The sequence below is a fragment of the Monodon monoceros genome, unplaced genomic scaffold (genome assembly GCF_005190385.1).
Source record: "Monodon monoceros isolate NGI ecotype Baffin Bay Population unplaced genomic scaffold, NGI_Narwhal_1 Super_Scaffold_6, whole genome shotgun sequence".
NCBI classification, from domain to species: Eukaryota; Metazoa; Chordata; class Mammalia; order Artiodactyla; family Monodontidae; genus Monodon; species Monodon monoceros.
In genome coordinates, this window is record NW_021703783.1 from 38,645,126 (window position 1) to 38,669,430 (window position 24,305).

The 24,305-nt window shown below is 38.3% G+C and overlaps 1 protein-coding gene across 3 annotated transcripts in view; it reads left to right on the forward strand.

Annotated features, from left to right (window-relative positions):
- The window catches only part of DIP2B (disco interacting protein 2 homolog B), a 235,370-nt gene that overhangs the window by 29,923 nt on the left and 181,142 nt on the right, over positions 1-24,305 (forward strand). The window lies entirely within an intron of this gene.

A 24,305-nucleotide genomic window follows, 5' to 3' on the forward strand; every position in this document is an offset into this window, starting at 1 on the left:
TTAAAAAAAAACTATTTTGAACAGTTCCTATTTCATCATTCTTTAAAAACATGACTAAGTAATATTCCATGGGTTTGGATATACCATAATATTTGGATATTCACCTACTGTTGGAATTATAGGTAGCTTTCAGTTTTTCTCCAGTAAACTGCTTTTAAAGTAAACTTTCAGGGAATTTCCTGGTGGTCCAGTGGTTAGGACTCAGCGCCTTCACTGCCAAGGGCTGCGTTCAATCCCTGGTCAGGGAACTAAGATCCTGCAAGCCTTGCGGTGTGGTCAAAAAAAAAAAAAATTATAAAGTAAACTTTTAAATTGAAGTATAACTTATACAAAAAAAGAGTCCAAATGATAAACATATAGCTTAGAGAATTTGTAGTGAATTTTTATAACATGAACACCCATGAAACCCCCCAGATCAAGAAAGAGTAAGTTAATTACCAGCATCCAGAAGTTGTGCCCCTTCCCGGTTATTACCTCCCCAAATGGAGCTACTACTCTGGCTCCTTTCATCATTGATTGGTTTTGCCTGATATGAATTTTACATAAATGGAGTCATATGTATGTTCTCCTTAGTTCCTGGCTTCTGTTACTCAACATTGTATCTGTGAGTTTCATCATGTTGTTACTTACAGCAGTAGCTAATTCTTTTTATTCTATACAGTATTTAATTGCATGACTCTACTACAATTTATTCATTCTACTGTTTGTGGACATATGGTTTATTTCCAGTTTTGGCTCTTATGAATGTTCTTCTATATGTCTTTTGGTGCTGTACATTGGATATATACCTGGTAGTGGAAATGCGTGGTCATATGTTCAGTTTTCATAGATATTATCAAACGGTTTCCCAAAGTGATTATCCAAATTCCCATCAACAATGTATGAGAGTTCCGTTTGGTCCTGTACTTACCAGCACTTGGTATTGTTAGTTTTCTTACTTTTAACCATTCTAGTAGATACATAGTAGTAGTATTTCCTAGTGGTTTTGATAGTGAGCACCTTTTCATATATTTATCAGCCTTTTGGATATGCCCTTCTGTGAAGTACTTGTTCAAATGTTTTGGCAATTTTTAAATTGTGTTTGTCTTTTTATTGATTTATAGGCATTCTTTATATATGCTGGGGATGAGTTCATTGGTTGCATACACTGCAAATATCTTCTCTCTGTGGCTTGACGTTTTACTCTCTTAATGGTCTCTCTTGATTACACAGTAAACTTTAAAAAATTGACAGTGTTATTTTGGTAAAAATGTAGACACATCGTGCCTTGCCAGAGGTTACTTACTTGGAGGACAGTGCGTAAGGGGATAATAAAATCAGAAGTTCTGTTATAGTTAGCTTTGTCCAGCATAATGGCCATGGTTTGCCTCCCCAGCAGTGCCAGCTCTCTTACAAATAAATGTGGGCCCTTCGTTGCAGGGGGAACCAGCTGAGCACGTGGATGGATCGGTGAAATTTCTCTCTAACCCTGGGAGACTACTAAAAGCTCAATTCCTTTTAATATTGGCTTAGTAGAACCATGTTTTTATACTAAGTATTGTACATACAAGTTAATGCTTAAATTGCACGCAGTGGCATAGGATCTTGATATGTTTTAATCTATCCATTTAAAAAGTAGGGATTATATAAAAGAGTAAAAGTTGACTTTATTTTTCTCCAGAGTTAGAAGAAAATAAGAGCTGCAAATCAAAAGTTAAAAATATAGGTACTGAGGGCAAAAAGACAGAAAGGAAGTATTATTTAGTGGTTAAGAACTCAGGCTGGAATTCTAGCGCTTCTGTTTGCTAGTTTGGCAATTTTGGTATGGTATTTATCTTCCTTCAACTTTAGTTGCCTCATATTTGAAATGAGGGTAATAGTGAACCCACCTGGTAAGGCTTTTGTGAGGATTAAATGAGATAATTAACGGCAGGTGTCTGTGGCCCATAGCGCTCAATAAATGTTTATTTACTATTAGGAAGTAAAGGATAAAAAATAAGGTTAAAAACATTTATTTGTAAGGACAAACTGAATTTACATATGCTTTTGGGAAACCAGAATTTTTTTTTTTTTTTTTTTGGCCGTACAGCTTGCGGGATCTTAGTTCCCCCACCAGGGATCAAACCCAGGCCTACAGCAGTGAAAGCACAGAATCCTAATCACTGGACTGCCAGGGAATTCCCGAGAAACCAGAATTTTTAAGAGAGCTAGAATAAAGATATAAGTGATCCTAAAGGTTTATAAATGCATATATTCCAAGATTGTTTTATCCCACTTTTCTCCTTTTGGCTTCAGAGTCATATCTAGATTTGAAACTGCCTCTCCGGTTTAAGCTTTTGTCCTGTGGAGGTGACTCTTCCAATCAGCGTTTGGCAGTAGACACCAGGAGTTCAGTTTATACAGCTTAACCACTTGCACTTTTTTAAAAAAATAATTGATTTTTTAAAAAACACATAATACTTGAACTGTTTTTGTTTTTTGAACTGTTTTTTTAAAAGTTTTTCTTTGCTAAAAAAATTAATCTCCCTCTAAGAATATAGTCATAATTTTCTGTGTTAAATCATCCTTTGATTCCTTTGGAAGGCAATGAGGGAATCCTAAAATAAATTCTCTTCTTTAAGGGTAGAGAAGTAACACATAGGCATTGTCTCCTGGTTAAGAATTCATTCTATCTTTTCTGTGATTTGAGGTTCCAAAAAGAAAACAAGATATATCTGTAATATCTTATAAAAACAAAGGGAACTGGAGACTACGTAAGTTTTAAAATATTTCTTCTGCCTTGGATTTCTAAATGAACAAAAGGAAAGAATAAACTTCATGAATATTATTCTCTACTGTTATAGACTGTCTAGATTAGTGCTTCTTAAAAAAACATTTTTTATTATGGAATATCTCATTCATAAGAGTAGAAAGAATAGTATAACAAATCCCTATGTACCCATCACCCAGTTTAACAATGATCAGTTTATGACCAGTCTTATTTCATTTATAACTCTATTGTCTTCCCCCCACCCCATACTATTTTAAAGCAAATCCCAGCTATATCATTTTATCCATAAATATTTTAGTACATATCTCTAGAAAATAAAAACCAAAACAAAAAACTCGTAACCAAAAACAAAAAAAATAAACAAAAAAACCTCTTAAAAACAAAACAAAAAAAACCCATTATACCGTTATCACCTAAAAAAAGAAAAATTTTAGTTTTGTCAAGTATTCAGGCATGTGTTCAGAATTTCGCCAATTGGCCCATTGATTTTTCGTCTTCTTTAACTCTTTGTTTGAATTGGGTGCTTTTTGGCTGCTGTCCTGTTGCCAGTGTGCTGTATTTTGACATTGTATTTCATGTGTGGACATTTTATAACCCTAGGATTTGAAGGAGGGTGGGGTAGGGGACTAGCAGAAGTATAAGAATCTTGCACGAGTATATGAGTTAGTAGGCCGGTCTGTGGCTCTGATTATTTGAACAGGAGGAAAGTAATCAGTGCAAATTGGCCAATAGGCAGCTGCCGTTCTCCTTTAAATTTCACAAAAGTGTCTCTACATTTGCTGTTGCCACTCCATCCTTCCTACTGTGCCTTCTGCCTTCCTCCTTCCCTGGACATGTTCAATGTGTATCTAAAATATTTTATGCTCTTTTGTTTTAAAACTTGTTTTTAACCTGTGTTTGGGTCCTTGCCTCACTCTATTGTGATTATCTTTCTACTTGCTTTTCTTCCTTATCTCAATGAAAACCCCTTGAGGACAGGTACTTCCTTGTTTACAGTTAACAGTTCCAGTACCTAGCACAACTTAGAGTTAGTGCTCAGTAAATGTTGTGGAACTGTAACTAGGTTTTCCGTATTAATATTAATTGTTATAATTTATTACAAGACTTCAGATCTATTATAATATTTACCTCTTTGTATTAAAATAAGTCATGATGACTGACAGTCTTCTGTGTTGGGCATTGCCCTTGGCCCTTTACATGAATTTTCTTTAATCCTTATAGTAACTAGTGGATAGATAGAATCCCCATTTTATATTTGAAGAAACTGAAGGTCGAGAGGTTTATCAGTTTTCTTAAGGCCATACACGTCCATGCCTCTCTGGCTTTTAAGCCAGTGCTCTTTCCATTACATCACATCCCCTCAAAGGGTTGGTGTGTCTGCATGGGGGAGAGAGGGAGAGACTGATATGAAACTTAGGACACTGCCTTTGCCTCTGAAATAGTATTCAAGAAGAGTAGGCAGGACTTCCCTGGTGGCGCAGTGGTTAAGAATCTGCCTGCCAATACCGGGGACACGGGTTCTAGCCCTGGTCTCGGAAGATCCCACATGCCACGGAGCAACTAAGCCCACACGCCACAGCTGCGGAGCCTGCGCTCTAAAGCCAGCAAACCACAACTACCAAGCCCACGTGCCACAACTACTGAAGTCCACGCGCCTAGAGCCCATGCTCCGCCGCAAGAGAGCCACCGCAATGAGAAACCTGTGCACTGCAACGAAGAGTAGCCCCCGCTCGCCGCAGGTAGAGAAAGCCTGCGTGCAGCAACAAAGACCCAATGCAGCCAAAAATAAATAAATATATATATATATATTTTTTTTTTTTAAAAAAAGAAGAGTAGGCAGGACCAAGTCAGAGGTCAGTTATCAAGAGGCTGTATAAAAAGTTTCCATGAAGGGACTAGGGAGATAGGAAGTAGACCAGGAAATAAATTGGGAGGGTCAGAGCAGGAAAAGCTGCTTAGTTAGACATCAGACTGGAAGGCCTGGAGGAGATAGGAGGCTGGAGAGGCAAAGATAGAGACAGAGAAGGGACAGGGTACAGGCATGTCACAAACTGGTTTGAGTCAAATCTCACAAACGTGAAGTTCCTTTAGCGCAAGTCCCCGTAAAGCACAGTTTGACATTTCTTGCTGGGCTAGGGGTGGGTCCTCAAAGTGAAACACCAGACTGAACAGACCATGAGAGCCAGGAACCAGGGATGCCTAATTAATATTCTAAGCTGCTTTTATGGTGCTGACACATAGTAAATACTTAATACAGGCTTTTAAATCAATGATGAATTCATTTCTAATCTTTTAGAGTTGCTGACATGGGAGAGATGCTGAGAACACTGTAATTTTGTAAAAATACATTTTATGTTCAACAGTGTTCAAAAAGGAAAAAAATAGCTCAGTTTGAGATTTGGGGCAGAAATTTGGGAGAAATACTGAGAGACATGTTCAGAAAAGGAAGACCTGTCATACTTGGACTGAAAATAAAGAAGGGGCAAGATAGCTGAAGTTAATGACTTGGTACTTGGTTATCAATGCAATTGAATTCAGTGAATGCCTTTTGAACACTTATTAATGTGCCAGATATTATGCCAGGCTAGGGATAAATTAGATAGCCCTCTCTTTGGGAACTCCCAGTCTAGACTAGAGGAAGACAGAAAAAACAGTGACAACGCTTATCATCAGTTCTATTGTGAGACATATGTCAAAGGAAGTAAGGGAACACAGGGAAGTTCTGTATTAGAGTCGCGTTCAGCTGAGATAGACAGAAAGCCCAAATTAACAGTGGTTTATGTGAGGTAGAAGTTTGCTTCCCTCTCACATAAATGCTTACTTAGGTGGACTGTGGGGTGGTGTGATATTTCATGGTGTTAGAGTATCTGTGTTAGTGCTCCACCATGTGTGGCCCCAACCTCACGGTCTGAGATGGCAGCCTCTTCATTCAGGCAGTAGGATGGGGAAAGGAGTGAAGAAGAAAAGGCATAGAGCTGTCTCTTAAAGAAGGTCCATGGACCCTTGTGCTTATATTACATTGGTGAGAGCTTCATTATATAACTACCCCTGTAGTTAGCTAAAAACGGGGGTCCTACCCAAGTGCTTAGGTAAAAATGGGGGTTCCCTAACTTAGAAGAGGAGGATGAATTTTGCAGAACAGCTAACCGTCTCTGTCACTAGAACCAAATTTTACCTTTCGGAGAAAGTGATGCTTAACCTGAGACCCGAAGACGATGGGAGTTAGCCAGGTAGACAAGATTAAGGAAGGCAGAAGGAGGCATGTGGATGGAAGAGACATTGGCAGTTTGTGGGACTTCAGGTCTTAGGTTTGATTCAGCATTGGGTAGGTAAAGGGCAGCAGCCTCAGATGAGCCTGAAGAATCACTAAGAGCTGTGTCAGTCATTTTAATGAGTTTGTATTTTATTTTGTAGTCAGTCAGAGCCATTGACCAGTTTTAACCGAAGGAGTGACTTGATGAAATTTCTATATTAGAAGGGTAGCCCATGTTATTTGAAAGACAGATTTTGGGTGTGGTGAGCCCACTTTAGCTCCAAGACCACTTAGAGAGTTGCTACAGTGGTCTGGGGGAGAACTAGTGGTCTACTTTTAGTTCCCCAAGCATGCCAAAATACTCCCTTCCCTTCCCCCTCTCCCCTTCCCTCCCTCCCTTCCTTCTTCCTTTTTTTTTTGTTCCTCAATTTAAAAAAAATCAAGTTCACATACCATAAAATTCACCCTTTTAAAGTGTACAAATCAGTGGTCTTTAGTATGTTCACGAAGTTGTACAACCATCAGCACTATGTAATTCCAGAACATTTTCATCACTCCAAAAGAAACCCTTACCTGTTAGCAATCACTCCCTGTTCACCCAGCCAGCCCCTGGCAACCACTAATTACTTTCTGTCTTCATGCATTTGCCTATTCTGGACATTTCATATAAACAGAGTCATATGATATGTGGCCTTTGTGTCTGGCTTCTTTCACTTAATATGTTTTCCATGTTCATCCATGTTGTAGCATGTATCACTACTTCATTATTTTTTTGGTTGAATAATATTCCATTGTATAGATATACCATATTTTGTTTATCAGTTTATCAGTTGAACGTTTGGGTTGTTTCTACTTTTTGGCTATTATGAATAGTACTGCTGTGGACATTAATGTGCAAGTTTTTGTGTGGACATGTATTTTTAGCTCTCTTTGGTATATATCTAGGAGTGGAATTGCTGGGTCATATGGTAACTCTGTGTTTAGCTTTTTGAGGAATTGGTAGATTTTTTCCCAAGTGGCTGCACCATTTTACATTCCCACCAGCAACGTATGAGGGTTCTAATTTCTCCACATCCTTGCTAACATTTATTATCTGTCTTTTTGCTGATAGCCATCCTAGTAGGTATGTAAATGGGTTGTTTGTCTCTTTATTGTTGAATTGTACGTTTATTTTATATTGAGGATAGTAGACTCTTTTCAGATACATGATTTGCGATTATTTTCTCCCACTTTGTGGGTTCTTTCTTGATAGAACAAAGAGTTGTGAACACAAAAGTTTTTTATTTTGATGAAGTCCAGTTTATTCCTTCTTTGGCTGCGTGTGCTGTTGGTGTCATATCTAAAAAAAAAATGGTTGCCTAATCCAAGGTCATGAAGATTTACACCTATGTTTTTCCTTTAAGAGTTACATAGTTTTAGCTCTTACCTTTGGGTCTCTAGTCCATTTGAGTTAATTTTTGTATAGGGTGTAAGGTAGGGGTCCATATTTATTCTTTTGCAGATGGATATCCAGTTGTCCCAGCACCATTTTTTGAAAACTCTTCTTTCCTCCACTGAATTGTCTTGGCACCTTTGTCAAAAATCAGTTTTGAAATTGGAAAGAGTGAGTCCTCCAACCTTTGTTCTTCTTTTTCAAGATTGTTTTGACTGCCAAATTGTTTCTTGCTTTGTAGCTATCTATTCTCTTTGTCTAAAAGACTTACCTTGCCCTTGTTCTCCTGGAGAATTTTACTTATCCTCTAAGATTCAAATCAGCACAGCATCTCTGTGAAGCATTTTGTTTTTGCCTTTGCAAAACTGATTGCTCTCTCCTTCAAGCCACCACTTTATTTATCTCAGTCTTCCCAAATGCAGGAATGAGCAAACTAGGGCCAGAAGACCAAATCCAGTCAGTTACCTTTTTTTTTTTTTTTTTAAATGACCCAGGAGTGAAGAATCGTTTTTCAGTTAACAGAGTTACATTTTAAATGGTTATATGAGTACCTACATAATAGTCTTGATTTTGCCTTTGGCCAGTAAAGCCTAAAATATTTCCTATCTGAGCCTTTAGGAAAAAGTTTGCTAACCCCTGTATTTATCATGCAAAGCATATGTAATATTTTACATGTCTTTCATAATAGAATGAGCTTTTTAAGGACAGGACTGAATCTTGTTCATTTTTCTGCTCCTATTGTCTAGGAAAACACTTGGTATATGGTAGGGGTTTAGTGAATGTTTTTTCGATGGATGAATAGTGTGACACAAAGTTATTTTTAAATTATAATTTAATTACTCTTATAATATCTTGACTTTTTTGGCTTTATCTACTTAAATTTTGTATACAAGTATGAATTATGTAGATTTCAGAATTTCTTTACACCTTAAGAAAGACTTACAGAATATAGTTATGGAACACCTTTTTAACAGAGAGAAAACTCCGAGTACATATAAAGTAAGATTTATTGAGGAATTTATTAGAAACAAAAGCAGGATTCCTCCTCTTGATTTTACAGTTCCTTCTATGGAAAAGATATGAGTACAATTGAATATAGCAGGCTGCTATGCCTGTCAACTTTGTTTCCACTCTGCACTGATTCCATCATCTTACCCTATCCTAGGCCAACCAGATGTGCTTCCTTTCTCAAATAAGATGAAAACGGTTCATTGTTTATGCACACTTGTGCAAATATGCACAAATGTAGCAAAAGTTAGTCCTGCCCTTCGGGAAATACAGCGAACTAGTATTAAGTGAGAGGCAGCATGGTTTACTCCAGGGATGGCATATAGTTTTAGATGCTTACTCCTTCCTGTCGGTTGGAGGTATGCGCTGTGGAGAATCTGAGGCCATGCCTGAGATCAGTGAATAGAAGCCTCTGCTTTTGTTGCAGGAAGAGGACATGTATGCCACATATTTACCTTCCATAGGTGGTGGAATAAGGCACAGTATGGAACCTGACTGATTCATATATTTCCAACACTTATTTTTAGACAAGCTATTTTGTTCTTTGAGAGTCTCAATTTTCTTATTTGGAAATGAGTCCAGTAATACCTTCTTCACATACTTGTCAGGATTAAATAGGGTAATGCATGTGAAGCATCTACCCAGTGTTTTGCAAATAATAGGTGCCTAACAAGTGTTAGCTCTCAAATAGGGATACTTCTGAACCAAGAATGATCACATCACGGCCCTATGTCTCAATTTGCAGGGGCTAATGTAGTAGGCAGTGGAGAAAGAATTTTTAAACGAGATGTCTGTTTTGAACTTATAACTGGTTTTATGTATAAATAATTTAGAAATGCATTATTTACAAAACAATTTAAAAAGATACCACTTCCTATTAGGCTTTATTCCTTTTACTGCTTATTCAAAGGTTAACAATTTACCTTGGCTTATTTTTACTTCCCTTCCTCCTTGACATTCACAGCACTGTTAACCACAAACTTAGTTGAAGCCCTTTCATCCCTTGGCTTTAGTGAAAATAGCACTTTCTAAACAATTTCACTCTTTTTTGGGGAGGAAGGGACAAACTTTTATGTTTAACTTTAACCATTTTTTTTTTTTTTTTTTTTTGCGGTACGCGGGCCTCTCACTGCTGTGGCCTCTCCCGTTGCGGAGCACAGGCTCCGGACGCGCAGGCCCAGCGGCCATGGCTCACGGGCCCAGCCGCTCTGCGGCATGTGGGATCTTCCCAGACTGGGGCACGAACCCGTGTCCCCCGCATCAGCAAGCGGACTCCCAACCACTGCGCCACGAGGGAAGCCCTAACCATTGATTATTGATTCGATTGGTAGTTAAAATTAAAGTTTGTCTCAAAAGATTGAAAGATATCTAGGAAGTAATAATTTCCCTGTGTAATTTTTTTTAATTAATTTTTTTGGCTGCATCGGGTCTTAGTTGCGGCACGCCGGATCTTTTGTTGCAGCTTGTGGACTTCTCTAGTTGCAGCACGTGGGCTTAGTTGCCACACGTAGGCTTAGTTGCCCCGCGGCATGTGGGATCTTAGTTCCCTGACCAGGGATCGAACTTGCATCACCTGCATTGCAAGACAGATTCTTAACCACTGGACCACCAGGGAAGTCCTCCTGTGTAATTTAATGATGACTACAACCCTAGACAAAGAGTCATTTAAAATGCTTAATGGAAATATTAATTGGTACCATTTTTTCAAGAAGATAATTTGGCAGTAACTCAGAGCAGGGTTAACATTCTGTAATTTGGGATCCAGCACATTCCATGTCTAGTAATCTCTCGCACAAAAATAATAGCAAGAACGGTAAAAATATATATCGTGAGATGTTAATCTAAGCATTAGTCTAAGAGCAAAAGTGGGAAACAAACTAAACGCTTGTCAGTAGAAAAATAGTGAAAATTTACTATTTTTTTTTTTTACTATCATCTTTACTATTCATTCATTAAAAAAATGAGCTATACAGGTACTGAGCTAAAAAATGTCTGATATATTAAGTGAAAATAATCAGGCTGTGACACAGTATGTATAGCATGATTTCATTTTTGTGTTAAAAGAAGTGTGTATATGTTAAACCTTGTGTAAGCATAGGAAAAAACTCATTAATCTTAATGATTTCCATTGGAATTGGGTTTAGAGAGGCAGAGTAAGGAACTTTCACTTCTTACTATGGCTGATAATTATGGGTGACTTTTACATTTTTTGTGTGTACTTTTCTGTGATTTTTCAAATAAAGCAACCTTAAGAAAAAAGAAAAATTAATGGAGAACAGTAAGGGGGAGATATGGATCCAACTAGCTACTCTTAACAAGGATGCCCTTTAAAATTGTATGTATTTATATGCATACACCTGTATATATGTATTGATACATAAATTTATGTATACACACACAAACACACATACATATGAGTGAGTACAGTTGGACATTCAGTTAAGCTGCATGATGCATTGTATTGACATGCATTTTAAAGTGCAAGACACAAAGAAGTGTTTTTTCAAACATCACAGTGTACAATAATAGTTCTTAAGTTCTTTAAGAAGTGATAGGATTTGTTCTGTAAATGTACAGTTTTCTAGTGTTGCAGTAATGTGTGTTCACGTTTCCCCAATGCAGGTTACAGCTTGTTCATGTCTCTTAGTTAAAGTTTAAATTTTATGGTAATCAACCAACTGCATGACCTTTGAAACGGAGCAAAGAAAGTACTCCAGAGCAATGAGACTCTCAGTACAACCACTCTGGGTTTGGACTGTAAGTTGGAATTCTCTTCCAGTGTCCAAGTCAGTGATGAGAGTAGGGTCTGTTAAGAAAGCTGTGTGTTGTTCATGATTTCCTGTTTAAATTTATTTTATAATGATCTCCTTTACATGTAGAAATATTTAGCTTATGTCTCTGTGCTCTTAATTTTGTTTTATTCTGAATAATTTTTAAAGAACTGAATCTTGGGCTTCCCTGGTGGCACAGTGGTTGAGAGTCCGCCTGCCGATGCAGGGGACGCGGGTTTGTGCCCCGATCCGGGAAGATCCCACATGCCGCGGAGCGGCTGGGCCCGTGAGCCATGGCCACTGAGCCTGCGCGTCCGGAGCCTGTGCTCCGCAACGGGAGAGGCCACAGCAGTGAGAGGCCCGCGTACCGCAAAAAAAAAAAAAAAAAGAATTGAATCTTGTGACTTGTTCTTTTTTAGATATGGAAATTTAAGCTCCGCATGTAACAAAGGAAAAGTCCTATTCCAGATTTAATAATCAAAATACCTAGTTGTATCAGATTTGGAAATTTTCTTAACCTTCCCTTCAGTGTCACTGGCAATTTTAGATTTTCTAGGGACTCTTCAGTTTGCAGGTTATCTGTGCTTCTGTTTTCCTCCTTCATTCCCCCGCCTGCCCCCTGGAACGGCAGCCGTATGCTCTGTGTTAGTTCTTGGCCTAGTGAAGGCAAAGGAGATGCTTAGAAACTGTGGATTTTGTTTTTTTAGGCCTGACTAGTTTTGTGTGTAATAGATAACATTAAGTTTTGAAAATTTCGATGAGATCTCTTGGGTTTTAAATTTGGGATTAAATACCAGCTTGCTTTTTTTTTTTTTTTTTTTTTTTTTTGCGGTTCGCGGGCCTCTCACTGTTGTGGCCTCTCCCATTGCGGAGCACAAGCTCCGGACGCGCAGGCTCAGCGGCCATGGCTTACGGGCCCAGCCGCTCCGCAGCATGTGGGATCTTCCCGGACCGGGGCATGAACCCGCGTCCCCTGCATCGGCAGGCGGACTCTCAACCACTGCGCCACCAGGGAAGCCCCCAGCTTGCTTTTTGAGACTTGAAGTTTCCTGAAGATTTGGCCAGTTTCTTCATTGATTTTTTTTCTCCGTCCGTCTTTTTCATGAGACTGTGACATTCACAAGTGAATTGAGAAATTGAACTACTCAGACTCTAAGTATGAATATTTCATGAGAGACACGCTGTCTAAAAGAACGATTAGCCTCTAAGATATTCTTTATGACCATTGGTATATTACTAGGTCTGTAACAGTTTACCATATTTCAGGATTCTTGAGGGGAATGGTCTGGAGAACCTAACAGGCTTTTCCATCTCTCACGACTCATTTTACTTTATTGAAAAATTACCTTAAACATAAGGAAGTGAATAGCTGGTAGAACTGGATTCTAAACTGTGCAGCTTCAGTGGGAAGGGAGTGATTTGTCAGTCAGTGCTTGCGCTGGCTGTTCATCTACAGGCAAACGCACTGGCCAACTTCTGTGCAGTTGGTAAACACTGCTGTAGGCTGGCGACAGGTGCTGCTTACACACATCTCAAAGCAAGTGACAAATTGCTCTTCTAGGGATTCTATTTAGCCACAGATTTAAGGTTTATCAGTAGTGTTTTCAGAAAACAATATTTTGAGAACCAGATTCTGTCATTTCTTTGTTTTGAAGTCTGTAGTCAAAGCAGCTTACATAATGTATACGTTAACAATAGCTTCCATTTATCGAGTACCGCTTTGTGCCAGGCACTGTGCTGAGTACTTTACATACGTTATTTACGCAAAAACCCTGCAAGATAGGTATTGTTATTTTCATTTACACATGAGAATTAAACACGTGAACCTTTTTTTTTTTCTAATTAAAAATTTTTGGCTGCGCCACATAGCTTGCAGGATCTTAGTTCCCGGACCCAGGATTGAACCTGGTGGGCCCATGGCAGTGAAAGTGCCAAGTTCTACTGCTGGACTGCCAGGGAATTTCCAGCACTTGGACCTTTTATCACACTTCCTTTTGGTCAACTTTTTCATTCTTTCCTTTACCTCTTTTTTTAAAAAAAATAACAGTGTTATTGAGATATAATTTACATGCCACAAAAATTCACACTTTTATAGTAAGTGTACAGTGAATGTAGTGGTATTTACTCTATTTACAAAGTTGTGCAACCATCACCACTATCTAATTTTAACATAGTTTCATCATCCCATAAAGAAACCCCAAACCCATTAAAAACCACTCCCCATTTCCCTCTTGCCCTGCTGTAGGCAACCACTAAACTTCTGTCTCTATGGATTTGCTTGTTCTGGATTTTTCATATAAATGAAATCATATAATGATATGTGGTCTTTTGTGACTTCTTTCACTTACACCTATTCTTTTTAAAGTATCAAATATTACATCAGTCAGGGTAGTTGATTCAGAAGAATAAAGCAGTAATAATATGGTAATAATTCTTTTATTACTGTTGAGTAACATGGTATTTTGAATACGTAGATTTCCCAGATGACTGATACTTACCATAAGCACATTTGAAGAGCAGAAGCTATTCAAATTTGAGTCAGGGACGATGGAATTCAACCTAAATTGCATGATATATTTTCTCTAATTTCTTAAACATAGCATAGTTAATAACCTGGGGTTCATTATTTTGAATGTTTATTGCGCTGTACTATATTGCTGTGGTGTCCTTGGGCATTGGAGATGTGAAAGACTCATCTCTATGTTCATCTCTATACTGAATGGCTTCTGATTGTTGTGCTTTAACGGTTTCTGATACTTCTGTGTGAGATCAGTTCATTTATTTTAAATTTGAATTTGATTAAAATTTGTTCTTTTTCCCATACTGAGCAATACATACTCATTGTAGGAGAAGTAAAAAACCATAGCGAAGAAAAAAGATGAAAAATTACCCATGTACCACAGAGCTAACCATCGTGAATATTTTGGTATATATCCCTAAAGTCATACACACATGCACACACCCACGCTTGCACATGCACAGGGATGTATACATGTATGCAAGGACTTGATATAATTCTATATCTTTTTTTTCTTCCTTTTTTTCTTTTTGCCAAATGGAATCATACTCTTGTAATCTGCTCTTTACATTTCAATAAGTATATTTTCACAACTTAAAAAAAAATTAAATGAATTTATGTCAAAGAATTTTACAACGTATTCAAAAGAGAATCCAAAGAGCAGGCACTTGTATAGACAATCAGGAATGCTGAAATAAATTTACTAATAGATACAACACTGGTGTTTTGAGGGGCAGAGTGGTGAGAGTATCAGTTACATTACATTTTCTCTGGACAGAATTCATTTTCATTCTTATCAGTTTTATACAAGTTACAGAGTTGTGAAATAGCTGTCAATGACTGTGAAAGCCCCAGACTCCAGTAGTTTCAGATAACCCTGGAAGGGTGTACCTCTGTTCTATTGAAAGGACACTGAGTAATCTTTTTTACAGAATCATTTTTATTTATTTAAAAAAGTTTTTAAAAATTTTTATTCATTTTTTATACAGTAGGTTCTTATTAGTTATCCATTTTATACATATTAGTGTATATATGTCAATCCCAATCTCCCAGTTCATCACACCACCTCCTCCCCTCCCGCCGCCACTTTCCCCCCTTGGTGACCATACGTTTATTCTCTACATCTGTGTCTGTTTTTGCCCTGCAAACTGGTTCATCTGTACCATTTTTCTAGGTTCCACATATATGCGTTAATATATGGTATTTTTTTTCTCTTTCTGACTCACTTCACTCTGTGTGACAGTCTCTAGATTCATCCACGTCTCTACAAATAACCCAATTTTGTTCCTTTTTATGGCTGAGTAATATTCCATTGTATATATGTACCACATCTTCTTTATCCATTCGTCTGTTGATAGGCCTTTAGGTTACTTCCATCACCTGGTTATTGTAAATAGTGCTGCAATGAACATTGGGGTGCATGTGTCTTTTTGAATTATGGTTTTCTCTGGGTATATGCCCAGTAGTGGGATTGCTGGGTCATATGGTATTTCTACTTTTAGTTTTTTGAGGAACCTCCATACTGTTCTCCATAGTGGCTTTATCAATTTACATTCCCACTAACAGTGCAAGAGGGTTCCCTTTTCTCCACACCCTCTCCAGCATTTGTTGTTTGTAGATTTTCTGATGATGCCCATTCTAACTGGTGTGAAGTGATACCTCATTGTAATTTTGATTTGCATTTCTCTAATAATTTGTGATGTTGAGCAGCTTTTCATGTGCTTCTTGACCATCTGTATGTCTTCTTTGGAGAAATGTCTATTTAGGTCTCCTGCCCATTTTGGAGTTGGGTTGTTTGCTTTTTTGATGTTGAGCTGCATGAGCTGTTTATATTTTTTGGAGATTAATCCTTTGTCCATTGATTTGTTTACAAATATTTTCTCCATTCTGAGGGTTGTCTTTTTGTCTTATTTGTAGTTTCCTTTGCTTTGCAAAGGCTTTTAAGTTTCATTAGTTCCCATTTGTTTACTTTTCTTTTTATTTCTATTACTCTATGAGGTGGATCAAAAAAGATCTTGCTGTGATTTATGTCGAAGAGTGTTCTTCCTGGGTTTTCCTGTAAGAGTTTTATAGTGTCCGGTCTTACATTTAGGTCTCTAATCCATTTTGAGTTTATTTTTGTGTACAGTGTTAGGGAGTGTTCTAATTTCATTCTTTTACATGTAGCTGTCCAGTTTTCCCAGCACCACTCATTGAAGAGACTGTCTTTTCTCCATTGTATATCCTTGCCTTCTTTGTCATAGATTAGTTGACCATAGGTGCATGGGTTTTTCTCTGGGCTTTCTGTCCTGTTCCATTGATCTATATTTCTCTTTTTGTGCCAGTACCATATTGTCTTGATTACTGCAGCTTTGTAGTATAGTCTGAAGTCAGGGAGTCAGATTCCTCCAGCTCCATTTTTTTCCCTCAAGACTGCTTTGGCTATTCGGGGTCTTTTGTGTCTCCATACAAATTTTAAGATTTTTTTTGTTCTAGTTCTGTAAAAAATGCTATTGGTAATTTGATAGGGATTGCACTGAATCTGTAGATTGCTTTGGGCAGTATAGTCATTTTCACAATATTGATTCTTCCAATCCAAGAACACAGTATATCTCTCCATCTGTTTGTAACATCTTTAATTTCTTTCATCAGTGTCTTATAGCTTTCTGCATACTGGTCTTTTGTCACCCTAGGTAGGTTTATTCCTAGGTATTTTATTCTTTTTGTTGCAATGGTAAATGGGAGTGTTTTCTTAATTTCTCTTTCAGATTTTTCATCATTAGTGTATAGGAATGCAAGAGATTTCTGTGCATTAATTTTGTATCCTGCAACTTTACCAAATTCATTGATAAGCTCTAGTAGTTTTCTAGTGGCATCTTTAGAATTCTCTATGTATGGAATCATGTCATCTGCAAACAGTGACAGTTTTACTTCTTCTTTTCCAATTTGTATTCCTTTTATTTCTTTTTCTTCTCTGATTGCCTTGGTTGGGACTTCCATAACTATGTTGAATAATAGTGGTGAGAGTGGGCATCCTTGTCTAGTTCCTGATCTTAGAGGAAATGCTTTCAGTTTTTTACCATTGAGAATGATGTTTGCTGTGTGTTTGTCATATATATGGCCTTTATTATGTTGAGGTATGTTCCCTCTGTGCCCACTTTCTGGAGAGGTTTTTTTTTTTTTTGCTGTACGCGGGCCTCTCACTGTTGTGGCCTCTCCCATTGCGGAGCACGGGCTTTGGACGTGCAGGCTCAGCAGCCATGGCTCATGGGCCCAGTCGCTCCGTGGCATGTGGGATCTTCCCGGACCGGGGCACGAACCTGCATCCCCTGCATCAGCAGGCAGACTCTCATCCACTGCGCCACCAGGGAAGCCCATCTGGAGAGTTTATATCATAAATGGGTGTTGAATTTTGTCGGAAGCTTTTTCTGCATCTATTGAGATGATCATACGGTTTTTATTCTTCAGTTCGTTAATATGGTGTATCACATTGATTGATTTGAGTATACTGAAGAATCCTTGCATCCCTGGGATAAATCCCACTTGATCGTGGTGTATGATCCTTTTAATGTGTTGTTGGATTGTTTGCTAGTATTTTGTTGAGGATTTTTGCATCTATATTCATCAGTGATATTGGTCTGTAATTTTCTTTTTTTTGTAGTATCTTTGTCTGGTTTTGGTATCAGGGTGATGGTGGCCTCATAGAATGAGTTGGGGGTGTTCCTTCCTCTGCAGTGTTTTGGAAAAATTTGAGAAGGATGGGTGTTAGCTCTTCTCTAAATATTTGATAGAATTCACCTGTGAAGCCATCTGGTCCTGGACTTTTGTTTGTAGGAAGATTTTTAATCACAGTTTCAATTTCATTACTTGTGATTGATCTGTTCATATTTTCTGTTTCTTCCTGGTTCAGTCTTGGAAGGTTATACCTTTCTAAGAATTTGTCCATTTCTTCCAGGTTGTCCATTTTCTTGGCATAGAGTTGCTTGTAGTAGTCTCTTAGGATGCTTTGTATTTCTGTGGTGTCTGTTGTAACTTCTCCTGTTTCATTTTTAATTTTATTGATTTGAATCCTCTCCCTCTTTTTCTTGATGAGTCTGGCTAATGGTTTATCAATTTTGTTTATCTTCTCAAAGAACCAGCTTTTAGTTTTATTGATCTTTGCTATTGTTTTCTTTGTTCCTATTTCATTTATTTCTGCTCTCATCTTTATGATTTCTTTCCTTCTGCTAACTTTGGGTTTTGTTTGTTCTTCTTTCTCTAGTTCCTTTAGGTGTAAGGTTAGATTCTTTATTTGAGGTTTTTCTTGTTTCTTGAGGTAGGATTGTATTGCTATAAACTTCCCTCTTAGAACTGCTTTTGCTGCATCCCATAGGTTTTGGATCGACGTGTTTTCATTGTCATTTGTCTCTAGGTAGTTTTTGATTTCCTCTTTGATTTCTTTAGTGATCTCTTGGTTATTTAGTAATGTATTGTTTAGCCTCCATGTATTTGTGTCTTTTACTTTTTTGTCCCTGCAATTCATTTCTAATCTCATCGCTTTGTGGTCAGAAAAGATGCTTGATATGATTTCAGTTTTCTTTAATTTACTGAGGCTTGATTTGTGACCCAAGATGTGATCTATCCTGGAGAATGTTCCATGCGCACTTGAGAAGAAAGTGTCATCTACTGTTTTTGGGTGAAATATCCTATAAATAACAGTTAAATCTATCTGGTCTCTTGTGTCATCTAAAGCTTGTGTTTCCATATTAATTTTCATTTTGGATGATCTGTCCATTGGTGTAAGTGATGTGTTAAAGTCCCCCACTATTATTGTGTTACTGTCCAATTCCTCTTTTATAGCTGTTAGTAGTTGCCTTATGTATTGTGATGCTCCTGTGTTGGGTGCATATATATTTATAATTGTTATATCTTCTTCTTGGATCGATCCCTTGATCATTATATAGTGTCCTTCCTTGTCTCTTGTAACATTTTTTATTTTAAAGTCTATTTTGTTTGATATGAGTATTGCTACTGCAGCTTTCTTTTGATTTCCATTTGCATGGAATATCTTTTTCCATCCCCTCATTTTCAGTCTGTATGTGTCCCTAGGTCTGAAGTGGGTTTCTTGTAAACAGCATATATATGGGTCTTGTTTTTGTATCCATTCAGCGAGCCTGTGTCTTTTGGTTGGAGCATTTAATCCATTCACGATTAAGGTAATTATCAATATTTTTGTTCCTATTGCCATTTTCTTAATTGTTTTGGGTTTGTTTTTGTAGGTCATTTTCTTCTCTTGTGTTTCCCACTTAGAGAAGTTCCTTTAGCGTTTGTGGTAGAGCTGGTTTGGTGGTGCTGAATTCTCTTAGCTTTTGCTTGCCTGTCAAGCTTTTGATTTCTCCATTGAATCTGAATGAGATCCTTGCCAGGTAGAGTAATGTTGGTTGTAGGTTCTTTCCTTTCATCACTTTAAATATGTCATGCCACTCCCTTCTGGCTTGTAGAGTTTCTGTTGAGAAATCAGCTGTTAACCTTATGGGAGTTCCCTTTCATGTTATTTATCGTTTTTCCCTTGCTGCTTTCAGTAATTTTTCTTCGTCTTTAATTTTTGCCAATTTGATTACCATGTGTCTCGGCGTGTTTCTCCTTGGCTTTATCCTGTATGGGACTCTCTGCGCTTCCTGGACTTGGGTGGCTATTTCCTTTCCGATGTTAGGGAAGTTTTTGACTATAATCTCTTCAGATATTTTCTCGGGTTCTTTCTCTCTTCTCCTTCTGGGACCCCTATAATGTGAATGTTCTTGTATTTAATGTTGTCTCAGAGGTCTCTTAGGCTGTCTTCATTTATTTGCACTCTTTTTTCTTCATTCTGACCCGCAGCAGGGAATTCCACCATTCTGTCTTCCAGGTCCCTTATCCGTTCTTCTGCCTCAGTTATTCTGCTATTAATTCCTTCTAGTGTATTTTTCGTCTCAGTTATTGTATTGTTCATCTCTGTTGGTTTGTTCTTTATTCTTCTATGTCTTTGTTAAACGTTTCTTGCATCTTCTCAATCTTGGCCTCCATTCTTTTTCCGAGGTCTTGGATCATCTTCACTGTCATTATTCTGAATTCTTTTTCTGGAAGGTTGCCTGTCTCCACTTCACTTAGTTGTTTTTCTGGGGTTTTATCTTGTTCCTTCATCTGGGACATAGCCCTCTGCCTTTTCATTTTGTCTATCTTTCTGTGAATGTGGTTTTTGTTCCACAGGCTGCAGGATTGTAGTTCTTGCTTCTGTTGTCTGCCCTCTGGTGGATGAGGCTATCTAGGAGGTTTATGCAAGTTTCCTGATGGGAGGGACTGGTAGTGGGTAGAGCTGGCTGTTGCTCTGGTGAGCAGAGCTCAGTCAGAATCATTTTTAATAATTGCATGCTGTTTCATAGTATGCTTTAACATAATATATTTAATCCATCCCCCATTCTTGGACATTTAGGCTCTTCGTGTTTTTTCAACTTTAGACACCATGTGCATTGCGTAGTCTTAAACACTGTATCTTTTCTTAATTTCTTTAGAATCAATTCCTGCCCCCTGCCTGCCTCCTTCTCTAGTCCTGTAGTAACATTTGTGGGTCCTGTAACAAGTTGTGTATTTTACATCTCTTTTCTTTTACACAATTCACTTTTCTTGCCAGTCTTATCTTTCATGTCACAGTTTGGGTGACCCCTTCCCTTATCACTCGCTCCCAGGGCTGGGTTCTAGGTGCCTTTCATATGCCACCTCTTAGTTCCTTTTATCAACCCTCTTGTAGCATTTCCCACACTGTTTTGTGTGTTACTTATCTTCTTCTTTCGTTAGACTATGAACTATGGACTATAAGCTCATTGTGGGCAGCGTTGGCATCTTCTCTCTTCTACATTGAAACATTGCCTGACACATGATATGTCTCTTCGCATTTTTATGCAGGTGGTTTTTCTATCTTCATTTTAGGAATCAAATTCTACCTTCTCTATTCCAGTACAGCACTTTTACACTTACAGTCTAGAGTTTACCATATACTGCTTGGTATTATGGTTCAGACCCCAGTAAGTCTTCCCCAGAGATTGTCACTTCTTAGGGCAGTTCCACTCATCTTTGTCACCTCCAGAGAGCTTAGGGCAGTGCCTTGTAAGCAGCCATAAATGTTTACATTGAATTGATTCATATGCTCTTCATTAGGCCTGTCTTCCACTCATGTTTCTTGTTAACCACTTGTTTCCTTGTTTCTCACCTAAGCTTTTTGTCTTCTTAATTGTGGTAAAAAACACGTCTCGTAAAATTTATCATCCTAACCATTTTTAAGCGTACATTCAGTAGTGTTAGGTATATTCCACTGTTGTGAAACAGATCACCAGAACTTTTTCATCTTGCAAATCTGAAACTCTGTGCCCATCAAACAACTCCCCATTTTACCCCTTCTCCTGGTTACCAGCCCCTGGTAACCACCATTCTACTTCCTGTTTCTATTGGTTTGACTACTCTAGGTACCTCATATAAGTAAAATCATACAATATTTATCTTTTTGTGACAGGCTTCTTTCACTTAACATAATGTCCTCAAGGTTCATCCATGTTTTAGTATGTGTCACAATTTCCTTCCTTTTTAAGGCTGAATGATATTCCATTTTATATATACACACAGACACACACACACATACACACATATATCACACTTCCTTTATTCATTCATCCATCAGTGGACATTTAGGTTGCTTCCACATCTTGGCTGTTGTGAATAATGCTGCAGTGAACATGGGAGTGCACATATCTCTTCTTCGAGACCCTGCTTTCAGTTCTTTTGGATATATACCCGGAAGTAGGATTGCTGTATCATATGGTAGTTCTATGTGTAATTTTTTGAGTAATCGCCATACTGTTTTTCATAGCAGTCACACCATTTTACACTCCCATGAACAGTGCACAAGGATTCCAATTTCTCTGTATCCTTGCCAGCACTTATTTTCTGTTTGTTTTTGATAGCAGCCATCCTGATGCATGTGAGGTGATAAGTCACTGTGTTGTTGTTTTTAATTGAACTGTAGTTGATTTAAATATTGTGTTAGCTTCAGGTGTATAGGAAAGTGATTCAGTTATATATATATATTCCTTTTCAGATTCTTTTCTGTTATAGGTTATTACAAGATATCGAATATAGTTCCCTATGCTATACAGTAAATCCTTGTTGTTTATTTTATAGTGGTGTGTTTTTGAAGTCACTGTGTGTTTGATTCGCATTTTCCTGATAATTAGTGATGCTGAGCCTGTTTTCATATCCTTGTTGGCCATTTATATATCATCTGTAGAGAAATGTCTAATCAAGTCCTTTGCTCATTTGTTTTGTTTTGTTTTGTTTTTTGCGGTACACGGGCCTCTCACCGCTGTGGCCCCTCCTGCTGCGGAGCACAGGCTCCGGACGCGCAGGCCCAGTGGCCATGGCTCACGGGCCCAGCCGCTCCGCAGCATGTGGGATTCTCCCGGACCGGGGCACAAACCCGCGTCCCCCGCATCAGCAGACAGACTCCCAACCACTGCGCCACCAGGGAAGCCCCTTTGCTCATTTTTTGATCAGGTTATTTGCTTTTTTAATTGTTGAGTTGTGGGAGTCCTTTATATAGTCTGGATATTAACTCCTTATCAGATCTGTGATTTGTAAACACTTTAAAAATTTTACCTTTATTGAGTTACAATTGACACATAAAATTGTAGGAGATTTAAAGTATACATTGTAGTAATTTGGAAGCATACACATTGTGAAAGGATTTCCCCCTCTGGTTAATTTTTTTTTAAAATAAATTTACTTATTTATTTATTTATCTATGGCTGCATTGGGTCTTCGTTGCTGCGCACGGGCGTTCTCTAGTTGCGGCGAGTGGGGGCTCCTCTTCGTTGCAGTGCGCAGTCTTCTCATTGCGGTGGCTTCTCTTGTTGAGGAGCATGGGTTCTAGGCGTGTAAGCTTCAGTAGTTGTGGCACATGGCCTCAGTAGTTGTGGCCTATGGGCTCTAGAGCACAGGCTCAGTAGTTATGGCACACGGGCTTAGTTGCTCCGCGGCATGTGGGATTTACCTGGACCAAGGCTCGAACCCATGTCACCTGCATTGGCAGGTGGATTCTTAACCACTGTGCCACCAGGGAAGTCCCCCTCTGGGTTAATTTTCTTTTCTTTTCTTTTTTTTTTTCCCCCCCCGGTATGCGGGCCTGTCACTGTTGTGGCCTCTCCCGTTGCGGAGCACAGGCTCCGGACACGCAGGCCCAGCGACCATGGCTCACGGGCCCAGCCGCTCCGCGGCACGTGGGATCCTCCCGGACCGGGGCACAAACCCGCGTGCCCTGCATCAGCAGGCGGACTCCCAACCACTGCGCCACCAGGGAAGCCGCCCCTCTGGTTAATTTTAACACACTTATCACCTCACATATGCATGTATGAATTTAATTAATTAATTATTTCTGGCGAGAACATTTAAATTCTCTTTTAGCTACTTTAGTTATACAATAGAGTGCTACTAGATATAGTCACCAGGTTTTACATTAGATCCTCAGACCTTATTCATCTTACAGCTGAAAGGTTTTATCCTTTTACCAACTCTCCATATTTTCTCTAGCCCACAGCCCCTGGCAATCACTTTTTTACTGTTTCTGTGAGTTTGACTTTTTTAAAAATTCCACATATAAGTAATACCATGCAGTATTTGTGTTTCTGTCTGACTTATTTCATTTAACATAATGCCCTCAAGGTTCATCCATGTAGTTGCAAAGGGAAATTTGTAAATATTTTCTCCTGTTCTGTAGGTTGCCTTGTTACTCTGTTGATTGTGTCCTTTGATACATGGAAGTTTTTAAGTTTGATGCAGTCCCATTTGTCTACTTTTGCTTTTGTTTCCTGGGCTTTTGGTGTTATATCCAAGAAATCATTCCCCATTCCAATGTCGTAAAGCTTTTCCCCTAAAGTTTCCCCATAAAGCTTTATAGTTTCAGGTCTTACATTTAGGTCTTTAGTTATTTGGGGTTGGTTTTTGCAGATGGTGTAAGGTAAGATTGCAACATCATTCACTTCCATGTAAATATCCAGTTTTCCTGGCACCATTTGTTGAAGAGATTGTCCTTTCTCCATTGAGTAGTCTTGGTACCCTTTCACTTAAGCTGTTTTTTAAACTGCCATTTTATTTGCGAGATCATTTGATTAAATCTCACTCCTACTATACTGAAGTATCATGGAGGCAGGGATTGTGACTGTTTTGCCGACCTTTGTACCCCAGCATGTAGCACAGTGCCTCACACTTAGTATAGGCACTCAACATTCATTTATTGAGTAAATGAGTTAAGCAGTTTAGCAAGAGCCAGCATGTATATTGCAGGTCGGTTTGAGAAATATTGCCAGAAGTGTTGCCAGGTAGGACTGAATTACATATCTGATAGCACTGTCCATTTTATCTAAATAGGATTGTTATTCTGACAGCCAATATACAGTCTTTTAAAAAAATCTCCTGAAAGAGGCCTTTGGTTCATTTCTCTTTTCCTTTATAATTGAATTTTTACTGAAATTTTATTTGTATTGAAATTTTATATGCACGTATTTCAAAGTTAAATAATTTTATAAGATTTCACC